Source organism: Lepidochelys olivacea (genome assembly GCF_965140295.1).
Source record: "Lepidochelys olivacea isolate rLepOli2 genome assembly, chromosome: 7".
NCBI lineage: Eukaryota > Metazoa > Chordata > Testudines > Cheloniidae > Lepidochelys > Lepidochelys olivacea.
Window position 1 is genome coordinate 10708290 of NC_140417.1, and position 12957 is coordinate 10721246.

General features: G+C 47.4%; 1 long non-coding RNA gene across 1 annotated transcript; it reads right to left on the bottom strand.

Moving 5' to 3' along the window:
• Nucleotides 1–6309: 6309 nt before the first annotated feature.
• Nucleotides 6310–12558, bottom strand: LOC311524097. The gene is made up of 3 exons (XR_014712480.1): nucleotides 12450–12558; nucleotides 10067–10474; nucleotides 6310–6463 (listed from the first exon to the last, which is right to left on the bottom strand). It is a non-coding gene; the product is annotated as an uncharacterized lncRNA (long non-coding RNA).
• Nucleotides 12559–12957: the final 399 nt, after the last annotated feature.

Sequence of the window (12957 nt, forward strand, 5' to 3'; positions counted from 1 at the left end):
AGATGGCTGTTGACAAAATGGGGGTCAGACATCTGGGGCAAAATTCCATTCTCACTGACCCCCATGGTGCCCCCACCCCACCTGGAACAGAATGTGGTGCTTTTGTACAGAACATATATTGCTTTTGCAGGAGAAAGACAAAGCCAGGAAGAAAGAATGTCCCACAGTTGCAACCAATTTTCTGACAGTCTGTTTCATGGCATTTGGGAAACATAAGGCCAGATTGTCCCTGGCCCCTTGTATGGATGCACAAAACGAAGTGGGCACAAGAAGTTTTTCCCTTTGGTACAGGAATACCCTAGAGGACAAAGTGTCTAATCCCCGAGGGACACCTGTGCCTAAATTCGGTCCTTACTTTGGCTGTGCCAAGTTTACCCCCATTGCTAGAAGGCTACTTTAAACTTAATTTGGTAAAAAGAAAAAAACACCACAGGACAAATACACCAATCTAGCTTCAACCCAGGACATGGCTACTTCTTTTCTGCAGTTATTCGCCCAAGGATACAGAAATCAAATGCATTCTGAAATTGCTGGCAACTTCCAAAGCAAATCTATTTCCTTGCTTTGTCTACATAGCTCTTTTCTGTGCTGTTTATACAGATTCCTACTGCATTATGCATTTAGTAAAAGCAGGAAGAGCCCAGCCCAGAGCTCCATGAGAAAGTCTCACTGACTCATTCCAGAATTATTCTTACATATGTCCTCTTTCTCTCTTGCCATTTTTCAGCAGGGAGCATACTTGTGTATGTAAATGAGTAGGATAAATACAGTTGTATTTATTTCAGTCCTTATAGCATATAGCTGACTTGCTCCATAATTTATGTTATAGTGCCATCTTATGGTAGCTTCATTACTGTTATTTTCAGTTAGACCAGGCTTTCCAGGTATTTCCCCACTGATCGGTTAGACTCCAAACATAAAAACTAAAGAAAGTTTTATTGCCAAAAACCCTATTACCAACAGCTAAGAGCTTCCAAAGAAAGTTATAGGACAGGACACGAGCAGTGAGCCGATAACCTCTTTCCCTGAAGATGTGCTGCCTTCTCATCCAGACTGCTGGAAATAAAGATGTGTAATATTCTACAAATGTGTGTCTTCCATATTACTGATTGACTATCTGTAGCTGCAGTTTCCCTATTTTATTTTTTTCTGCTGAAACAAAGGTTCAAAGGTTGACTAGAAGTCTGGAAACTGATTCTTTGGAGACACCGACATACCGGGGTACAATTCAGACCAATGGGGGGACTGAGTCACCTCTACCCTGCAACCTTGGGTGTCTTACCATGACTTGCTCTAGCAGCTCCCACCTGGGACACTCACAAACAGCCTTCCAGCATGCAAGTGTCTGTGTGTAACTGCAGCCTGACAATTACACCCTGGCTCTCACCAGCCTGGGTTATACTGCAGGGTGACCCCAACACACCCCCAGTCCAGGCTTTCCCCCTGGAAATGTATGTCCTTTACTGCCCAGCCCTCTCCTGGACAGTACAAATATTTTAAATCCATTATTCCTTGAAAGGGATCATATATCAGTTTATAATCTTAACTAGAGTTACCCAGACACTTCAATTTAAACACACTGGATTAGATAAAACAAGTTTGTTACTTAAAATGTCTCCCTTTGAAGGTGAGTACAAGCTGTGAGGCATAACACTCAAACGTTTGCAAGAAAAATAAAGATAAAATCCTTACTAGTGCCTACCTTGACAAAACTATAATATATTCAAGCAAAATTTCTCACCACCTACTTCCAGCAAGTTTACTGACCAAACTTCAGGTCAGGATCTCTTCCTCTAAGTCCAACAGCTGTTTTCCTTTATCTTCTTAGGTGCAATGCCAGAAACAGACAGGGGACGAGGGTGTCTTAGGATGTTTGCCCTGATTTTTATAGACTCCTGTTCCTCTTTGAAGAGCATTTCCAGCTGGAAACAGGTGATTAAGAATCTATGTGGAAGAATGTTCCCTGCTGGTTTTTCCTTCCACCTGTTGGAGTTTCCTTTGTTTCCCCTCCCTGCTTGATTACTCTGTTTACTGCTTAAATGCAAATTAAGGCAAGCACACATTCCTTCTTTTGTTTAGGACAGACTTGAGTTCTGTCTGGGCGGGGCTGTGCGGTTTGGAACATGTTCATAGAATCATAGAATATCAGGGTTGGAAGGGACCCCAGAAGGTCATCTAGTCCAACCCCCTGCTCGAAGCAGGACCAATTCTCAGTTAAATCATCCCAGCCAGGGCTTTGTCAAGCCTGACCTTAAAAACCTCTAAGGAAGGAGATTCTACCACCTCCCTAGGTAACGCATTCCAGTGTTTCACCACCCTCTTAGTGAAAAAGTTTTTCCTAATATCCAATCTAAACCTCCCCCACTGCAACTTGAGACCATTACTCCTCGTTCTGTCATCTGCTACCATTGAGAACAGTCTAGAGCCATCCTCTTTGGAACCCCCTTTCAGGTAGTTGAAAGCAGCTATCAAATCCCCCCTCATTCTTCTCTTCTGCAGGCTAAACAATCCCAGCTCCCTCAGCCTCTCCTCATAACTCATGTGTTCCAGTCCCCTAATCATTTTTGTTGCCCTTCGCTGGACTCTCTCCAATTTATCCACATCCTTCTTGTACTGTGGGGCCCAAAACTGGACACAGTACTCCAGATGAGGCCTCACCAATGTCGAATAGAGGGGAACGATCACGTCCCTCGATCTGCTCGCTATGCCCCTACTTATACATCCCAAAATGCCATTGGCCTTCTTGGCAACAAGGGCACACTGCTGACTCATATCCAGCTTCTCGTCCACTGTCATCCCTAGGTCCTTTTCCGCAGAACTGCTGCCTAGCCATTCGGTCCCTAGTCTGTAGCTGTGCATTGGGTTCTTTTGTCCTAAGTGCAGGACCCTGCACTTATCCTTATTGAACCTCATCAGATTTCTTTTGGCCCAATCCTCCAATTTGTCTAGGTCCTTCTGTATCCTATCCCTCCCCTCCAGCGTATCCACCACTCCTCCCAGTTTAGTATCATCCGCAAATTTGCTGAGAGTGCAATCCACACCATCCTCCAGATCATTTATGAAGATATTGAACAAAACCGGCCCCAGGACCGACCCCTGGGGCACTCCACTTGACACCGGCTGCCAACTAGACATGGAGCCATTGATCACTACCCGTTGAGCCTGACAATCTAGCCAGCTTTCTACCCACCTTATAGTGCATTCATCCAGCCCATACTTCCTTAACTTGCTGACAAGAATACTGTGGGAGACCGTGTCAAAAGCTTTGCTAAAGTCTAGAAACAATACATCCACTGCTTTCCCTTCATCCACAGAACCAGTAATCTCATCATAAAAGGCGATTAGATTAGTCAGGCATGACCTTCCCTTGGTGAATCCATGCTGGCTGTTCCTGATCACTTTCCTCTCATGCAAGTGCTTCATGTTAACAACATCATAGAGGGGAATCTTATCATTTCACATAGAGCGTTGCCACACACATTTTACCAGAATACTGACCAGCAAATAAGTTTTGAAATGAAACCTTACAAAGCATACCTTTGTACAAAGATTCTTACAGTAGTGTGTAGGGAGTTAATACAGACTGTGTATTCTGCCACAGACACAAAAGAGAAAAAAAGTGTTTCAAATCTGAGGATTCCTTGTTTTCATGGATGTCAAAAGGTTCAGGCTATAAGAGTACCTACTGTGCCACTCATATTCGCAGTGAGTAGCACTGTACTACAAAAATAGCTCCATTTGAATCTGTGGTTGAAGGTTGATCGTGGGTATTTGGAAAGCTACATTTCAGAAGAGCTTCCCTTCAAGAACACAACCTTATTCTTTCTAGAAGTAGAGAATAATTTAAGGCCTAATACGGAAGATTTGCAGTGAAAAATGCAAGCAAGGTTTACAAAACAAAAAGGGAGAGAGAAGAAACAGGTCTGTTTTTTTATTTAGCTGTGCGTGCACAGTATTGGCCCAGGTGGGGTGTTTTGCCTAAACATCAAGGAATAGAACAGGAAAATAAAACATATTTTTTTCCAGCCACCCCTGAACTCTAATAAGAAAGGCAAACAACATTGCAATAGACTAGATGTTAGTGACAGAATCTACTCAATAGCTCAGCAGTGTAGAACATTAGTATCAGCTGGGGCCACAGCTCTAAATACAAACAACTTGAGTGAGCAGATGTAGTAATTCCTCCAGGAATCCTGCTGAGGCAATAGGATTTCCCCCATCCCAGTAAATGGACAGTAATTAATTACACGAGAAATACTGGAGCCAAGAAAATAGGTTTCCCTGCAGCAAACGAAAATTAAATCCAATTTGAGCAAACAATAGCTGTGTGCGAGCTATTGTTAATAATAAACAAAACAACTCCTGTATTCTTTGTCAAAATACTGTGGGCAAAATCCTGACCCATTGAAGTCAACGACAAAACTCCTATTGACTTCAATGGGGCCACGGTTTCAGTGCATGAATGGGGTGTTTTAGTGAAGATTTCCGCAAAGTTACTTTACAGATTGTCTTGCTGTCTTAGGGCCCAATTCTGCCACCATGACACTTAGTGGCACCCTCCTGCCCAAGTAATGCCATCCAGTTCAGAGTAAAGGATGGTTCATTGTAACGTTGGCACCAACACTGCAGAGCTGTAGTCCCCGAGTCAAGACAGCTTCCTTTTAAAAGGACAGAATTTAAGCACACCCTTCATTTTTTGGTTGTCTGGGAGCGGGAAAGTGGGGAAATAAAAACTAAAACCCCAAAATTGATAAGTGAAAAATATTGGGGGGAAAAAAGGAAATACTAAAACATCTTTCAACCCTGGAAAAAAAAAAAGCAGCTTCAAAATTGTGAATGATTTCATCACATTGTTTTTCAGCCAGCTTTACTTAGAAAGTTATTCCATTGAGTGCAATAAAACCTCAGAGTTACGTACCGACCAGCCAAACACACACAATCATTTTGAACCTGAAGTATGTGATCAGGCAGCAGAGACCAAAAAAAGCAAATACATCACAGTCCTGTGTGAAATGCAAATGACTACAAAATAAATGAAAAGTTTAAAAAAAGATTTGACAAGGGAAGGAAATTGCTTCTCTGTTTGTTTCAGATGGTTAAAAGCAGCATTTGTCTTTTGCACTGTAAAGTTGTAAAGCTGTATTAAGTCAATGTTCAGTTATAAACTTTTGAAGAACAACCATAACATTTTGTTCAGTTACAAACATTTCAGAGTTCCGAACAACCTCCATTCCCGAGGTGTTCATAGCTCTGAGGTTCTCCTGTAACTTGGGTCAGCCATGTTATAGGCTACAGTGCAATATTTCCACCATGTGGGGTGAATATAACCCAAAGGGTCCGTACTGACAATTCAGCACAATTTAGGTCCTGTTAACTATGTGTGTCTGCCTGAGGAGCAGAATGTTGGGAAGAGTCAGCAACCTTTTCGATACAATATACAAGTTAAAACTTTCACAGTGCTACACCATCCCAGGAAAGTGATGTTACTGCTATATTGCTTCTCTAAACATATTTCCCCATAGGGAGTGCCTGTCTGTGTGCAAAAATAATACAAATGTCTTATCCAATTTAAAAATATTTTCCATACGTTCTCTCTCTTAAGACTTACAGACATAACCACTAGCAGTTCCAAGACCAGACCCAAGACAAATATTTAAAGAGATAGTAATCTAACTGCCCTGTCTTTCAAAACAATTTCTCCAATTTGTGGGCCCAGATCCTCACGTCTAACTGCCTGCCTGCCTGTATGAACAAACCAAGAAGTTAAATGTACAAATCGTTCTGTTTGCACATGTGAAATTGGGCAGCGAGTTGCGCCTGCTTTAAAAATGTTGCTCTAAAATGATTGTATTCCTTGCCTGACAATTTCCTCTGTGATGCTGGCATCATCAATACCAGGGGGAGAATATCAGTTCCACCGCCCATCTAGATTTAACAGCTCTAGTCCCAGGAGTCTTATTTCAGCTCTAGTGAAACAACAAGAGTTGGCACTTAATAAATATCTAATCATTAATTAGTGCACACAAACACCCTGTGGGAGAGGGAATATGGTTTAGTCTGAGAAACTGGATGACTTGCTCAAGGCCAGCTAAATCACTGGATTAGAATGCCGGCATCCTGACTCACAGTCCCACGTGCAGCCCATTAGACCAGTGGTTCTCCATGATATTTATTCATATCACATATTTATTCATATCACATTTATTCATGATATCCACAACCACAAGAGAGAGGAGTTTTCAGCCAAAGACCACGCAGTCTGAAAAAGTAACCGACATTTGTCAAAAATAGATTTTTCCAAGGAACAGTCAACGATGCTTTTTAAAAGCCAATATGATAGGAACTCATTTGTTAGGGTACCGATTTCTCTGGTACCCCAATGCTGCACGTGGTGACACCAGGGTCCTGCCAGGGCCGTGGTGGGGCAATGCCCCAGCAGCAATGGTTGAACTTGCCACTTGTCCTAAAATTAAACAGATATTAAAAAAAATGAAATGTGAGAATTTTTCCCCCTTTCCATAAAAGATTCTCATTGAAATTTAGAGCATTTCAAAGTTTTCATCCTGCTCGGCTCAAAAGCCAGACACAGTAGGTCCCTGGTCCAAGATATCCTGGTTGGCACATGCATGATGAAAATTATTCAGAAGCATAATTATCATATATGGAAAGAGAAGAGCACACAGCTCAGGGCAGCGTGTGAGTACGTGCATAACCAAGCAAGGACAGTGTGGATCTTTGGTGCCCTCCATTAGCTACATACAGCTAACGGATTTAGGCCCAGGTCCACAAAGGTACTTAGGCACTTTACCCACAGATGTATATGCCTAAATCCTTATTAGGAGCCACTGCAATCAGTAAAACCCCTGCTCGGCTGCTGCCAAACCCCGCAGGTGCTTAAATTCACTCAAGCCAAAGTTTTTGCGGTAAGTTTCCCTAGGTGCCAGTTTCCGCCTCTGAGCGTGTGCAGTGCTGCCTTCCTCTCGGCATCTGGACAGCTATCTCCCACCTAAGTCCCAGAGCAATCTGTGCGCCAGGGGGAAGACAGGCATTCCTCTGCCTAAATTGCATGCAGGACCCAATCCAGTGGGCATGCTCAGACGCCCCCTAACTCCATACAAAATGGCTGGGCAGGGGGAGGAGGAGAGAGCAGCCCTAGGGTTGCCAACTTTCTGATTGCAGAAAACTGAACACCCTGGCTTGGCCCTGCCCCTTCCCCGAGCCCCTGCCCCACTGCTTCCCCCTCCCTCCGTCACTCGCTGTCCTCCACCCTTACTCATTTTCACCAGGTGGGGACAGAGGGTTGTGGTGAAGGAGGGGGTGAGGGCTCCGGCTGGGGGTGTGGAATCTGGGGTGTGGACAGGAATGAGGGGTTTGGGGTGCAGGAGTGGGCTCTGGGCTTGGGGGCGGGGCTAAAGGGTTCAGAGTGTGGGAGGGGGGCTCCAGGCTGGAGCAGGGATTTGGGGGTGTTGAGGGCTCTGGCTGGGGGTGCAGGCTCTGGGGTGGGGCTGGCGATGAGATGTTTGGGGTGCAGGAGGGGCCTCCAGGCTGGGGCAAAGGGATTCGGAGTGTGGGAGGGGGTGCGGGATCTGGAAGGGAGTTTGGGTGTGGGAGGGGACTCAGGGCTGGGGCAGGAGTTTGGATTGTGGGAGGGGGTGTGGGCTCCAGGCAGCACTTACCTCAGGCACCTCCTGGAAGCGGTGCACATGTCTCTCCAGCTCCTAGGCACAGGGGCAGCCAGGGGGTTCTGTGTGCTGCCCCTGTCCATAGGCGCCACCCCCGCAGCTCCCACTGGCCACAGTTCCCAGCCAATGGGAGCTGCGGGGCCAGCACTCTGGGCGGCACCTGTGCCATGGGCAGGGGCAGTACGCGCAGGGCCGTCCTTACCCATACGCAAAGTATGCAGCTGCGTAGGGCACGAGGAAATTTGGGGCATCAAATTTGGTGCCCTAAGCAGGTGCTTGGTGCCCTAAGCAGCTGCATGCTGCTCCACCTCTTCCCCAGGACCCTCACCCCTGCTCCACCCCCCCGCTCCCAAAGCTCCCCCCCTTGCTCCAACCCCACCCCTGCTCCCGAGGACTCCAGAAGCGGTCGGGCCTGCACTCACCGGTAAGTAGAGCGACCTGGCCCCAGCCTGCTCCACTCCTCTGGCTCCCAGCCATGCCACCAGCGAGTGCTGGGGGTAGGTTCCTCGCTATCCCCCAAGCCTGGGAGCCAGGGGAGCAGAACCTGGGGCCGGGTCACTTCACTTCTGACTGCGTAGGGCACCAAAATACTTAGGGACGGACCTGAGTACGCGGATCCCCCCGACCACCTTTGTGCCTAGGAACTGGAGGGACATGCTGGCCACTTCCAACCGTCGCATGGAGCTGGCTGCTGCAGCCAACTGGACTTTTACTAGCCCGGTCAACTGTGCTGACCAGAGCTGCCAGGTCAGTTGAAAACTGGATGCCTGGCAACCCTAAGCAGCCCTCCTGTGTAAATTTGGGACTAGTGGTTATAGCACTTATGCAGGAAGCAGGAGACACTCTTCTCCCCCTGTAAGTCCTCCTCTGGCTGATGGGAAGGAGTTTGAACAGGGGTCTCCCACCTCTCTGAGAGGCCCGCTAACCACGGGGCTGTTATTTAAGATCTCACATGATGTTTTTTGCTGTCAGGTAGGTATTCCACAAAAACAACCTGGCTGATTAGCTGGACGGAGTTCCAGGGAGGATTTGCAATAACCCTTTTAAAACTCTGGGAATTGGTCCTGCTTCGAGCAGGGGGTTGGACTAGATGACCTTCTGGGGTCCCTTCCAATCCTGATATTCTATGATTCTATGATTCTCTCTCAGTGATCGGTAACTGGTACACCTAGACCATGTAAATGACAAGCCAGGTGCTCTTTTACTAGCCCATTTATGGGAGGCAGCAGGTACAAGGGCCACTCTTTGTTTTCATCAGGCTGCTGGTTTCTTGCAGAGGAATGAATCCTATCGGGACTGTACGAGCATCACTAGTTCAGTAAAACAATCACACCCTTGACTGGCACAACCATCCTCATGTGGACACACCTCTACCGGCAGAAAGGTACTTACGCTGGAGTAACCGATCCTGATACATTTCAGGGTAAAAGCTATCCCAGTATATGGCACATTCATACTGGTATAACTGTGTCCACATCAGGGATTGTACGAGCATCACTATTTCAGTAAAACAATCACACCCCTAACTGGAATAGTTACACCAGTACAAAGTCTGTAGCCTCGGCCTCCACGTTCAAGTCATTTCAAGAGATTAATTTTCACTCTCATTGAAAATGACGACGACTTAACGCCAGACCTAGTCGTAGGACAGTGGTTCCCACACCATGATCAGGAGGAGACAACTCCATGCACTTGCCGGTCGTCGGTGGAGTTACTGGTGACCTGATTTATTGCAAAGATGAGCCTGCATGCCCAGAAAAGCAACTGCAAAAAAACAGAACAAGACAGCCTAGATGCCTTCACTAGACGCTGCTGCTCCAGCGGGTGGGGGGGGGGAGTAGAAACAGGGTTTGCCCTTGAAGCCCTGAGCTACCAATGAGAGGGATGTTTGGAGGAGAAAGAGAAGGGCCAGGCAGCATATGCAGAGGGGGAGTAAGGAAGTTAAGTGACAGAGAAGCATATGCTGGGGAAGAGGAGGACTAGGCATCAGGGAAGCATTAGCAAGTGCGGAGGATGAGAAGGGGAGCAGGTGGCAGAGAAGCAAGTGCCAGGGAGCAGAGGGAGAGAGGAAGAGGACAGATGGGAGGAAGAAAGACAAGCAGGAGCAAAGCAGGCAGGATGATTAACCGAATCAAGTGCCTTTAAGTCAGCTCCAAATGCATGGAATACTTCCCCACCATGTTTCCACAGGGATGTTATACTATTGTGGGGTGGGAGCAAGCGAGGACAGCTCTCCAGTAACACATTGTCTGCAGGGGGGGTAAGGTTGAACACCATCTGACATGCTAACTGGGAGGAGCATTTCACAGCTGGCTGCAGGTTAGAGCTGTGTGGGAGGGCCCCGATGGTAGCTCCCACCTCTGTCAGCTACACAATTTACTTACCCTGCGCATAACCCCAGGCAGCAGCAGGGCCTGTGGCAAAGGCTGCACGTTCAGTTTTGAGAGCTCTTCTTACACTGTTCTCCGTAGAGTGCTCTGGCCACTTTGTCCTCTGGTAGGAAGAATCGCAGTGGGGGTTAGACAGAGTCCCACTGTACTCAGCTGGGAGATTTAGAGAATGGTGGAAAGCAGTGTCCTGTTAAACTCTGAGCACTTCAGTCCTGTATGGATCCTTCTCTTGAACGCTCTTTCACCGGGTTAAAAAGGATCCTGATCCTGACAGGTGGTGCTGATTGGGTCTGAATCAGGTGGTGAAGGGATGAGTCAAGAGGCTTGCAGGTTAACTGGATTAGGAGATTTTCTTCTATGGCATTCCAGAGTAGTGGTATATTCCTGGTGAGATCTATGACCCTTATTACAGGAACAGGATACAACAGAAAGGTTGACTTCTTTGCAAAGAGAGAGCCAGGGTTCAGCTTGACAGCAAGATGATGTTGCTTCCTTTGGTGTTATTGATTTAGACTGCCCTGAGATCTTGCAGTCAGACAATCTATTCGAGATACTTATATGGCTGCCGTCACCATAGTGTCTGAATGCCTCAGTCTTTCATGTATTTATTCCCACACCACCAATGCAAGGTAGGGAAGTGCTGTTACCGTCGTTTCAGAGGTGGGAAACTGAGGCACGGTGGGCACAGCTAAATTGCAGCTGGGAGGTGTGATTCCCAGCACCGGTAGACAGACTGAAGCCAGCATGCTAAAAATGCTGCAGCACTGGTGACAGTGCAGGTCCACTGCCTGAGCTCAGATCCAGCAGACAGGTAGGTTTGGACTCAGGCAGCTAGCCCAGGTCACCCAGGCTGCTGCATTAGCACGCTGGCTCGAGCCGGTCTCCCCAGCCTGGGAATCATATCTCCCAGCCACAGTGTAGGCTAAGCTCCAGGCTCCCACTGGCTTCAGTGGGCATTAGGATTTTAAATACCTTTGAGGAGCTGGGCCTAAGTGAGTTGCCCAAGGTCCCACAGGAAGTCTGTGGCAAAGCTGGCACCCCAACCACGGGACCATCCTGCTCCTCCTCCTCCTCCCCCCAAAAAATCCTGGCCTAATCCCAGCAATACATATCAGTAGTAAGAGGAATCAGTATTTTGTGGGCTCTAATTTAATAAGGTAGATGTTATTCAGCTGCTCCTGGAAGGGGTGTGTAACTTTGGAAAGTTCCTGAGGGTTTGTCTTCACTGCCACATCAGCTTGAGCTATAATTGAGTTTTGCCCCAACCTGATGCCCATTCCCCGCACACACACAACTCAAAGGGTCTGTCTACACGGCAACAACACCCCCACAGCTGGCACACCTCATCTGACTCGGGGGCTATGAAACTGCAATGCAGACATCCAGGTTCAGGCTGGATCCCAGGCTCTGGGACCCTCCAGCCCAAGCTCAGACATCTGTGCTGCCATTTTAAAGCCTCATGAGCCCAGGACCCGGGCCAGTTGCGTGTGTTTTATTGCAGAGTAGACTTGCCCTCACTTGAGTGTACAGCACCTAGCACCTTGGAGTCCTGGTCCAGAAGTGCACACTCATTTTGGGTGCCCCCTACTCAAGAGCCAGGGCTTGTCTGCTTGTGGGGCTGAGCACCTGCAGCTCCTGTGGACATGAGCTGGATTTGTCGATTAGATGCTTGGCACCTCTGAAAATTGGACCTCTTTCAGATGCCTCCCATTTGGGCACCCAAACAGAGAAGCATCCAAAAACTGAATGAATATTTCTGAAACTGTGACCCTAAATAGTTACACTGGTGCTAGGGAAGCTACTAGCTTGATATTAACTTGGGGAGCGTATGCTGATACAAACTATGCCCCTGACCCTTCAATGGAATTCACTCATAGGGAGCCAAACCTGTATGAAGCCTTACTGAAGTCAATGGGGCCCTGCCTGGGCAAAAGAAACCATGCTAGTCGACCCCTTTTGCAGGGCTGGACCATACATTAAAATATATTTTAGGTCCCCTCCCCACAACACCAAGCAATCCATCACACAGAAGTGTGGTGCTGTAACTTGGGGATGTGCCAAATCATTGACTGAGGTTTTGGATCTGTACCAGCAGGCCTGAGAATCTTTGCAGGCTCCCTGATAATGTAGGAGTTTCAGAGTCATTTGCCACCTGCCACATATTCTAACTGATCCAGGCCTGTTTAGTGCAATTTTGAATCCGTAAAGGCACCTGAACCCCGTAATGACTTAGACCTCTTTGTGCCTCAGTTTTCTTACTTGTAAAATGGGGACAATATTTATCCCTTTCCAAGTGCTTTGAGGTCTACGGATGAAAAATGCCCTATGGGAGCTGGATGTTATCATTAATAGCACAGTGCTTCCCTATGGGACAAACCTGTCTCCTGCAGTGGGAGATTTCCAAGTTCCTGCCATCTCAGATGATTTCCCTGGGCATCCTCAATCCTGGGAACGCAGCCAAAGGCATCCTCATGTGATTCCGGAGATGCTGCCTGCAACAGGGTGAAAGCTGTCAGTGCCTATGGTGTGTACAGCGGGTAAGGCTTTGCCCATCCCCTGCAACTTTGTATTAATGCTGCGCTGTTAGAAGCCAGTTGGCTTTTGTTTTTTTAACTGTTCAGCCTCTGCTATGGTATTTCCAGGCTGTGCCAGCCACAAGCAGGAATGGTCCTCCCTGTCCAGCAGCTGTCACGGGATGTAGCAATAAAGGGGGAGCGACACATACTGTGTGCTGAAGCTCACGGTCTCAGCTCTTTGTCCGCTGGGAGGAGCTGAAAGGTGTAGCCACAGAGGGATCTGGCAGGCTGTTCATATTTCCAAGCCCTTTGAGGAGTTAACACACACAAGCCACACAGACGCTTGGCCACTGTCTTGGTGGCAGGTGC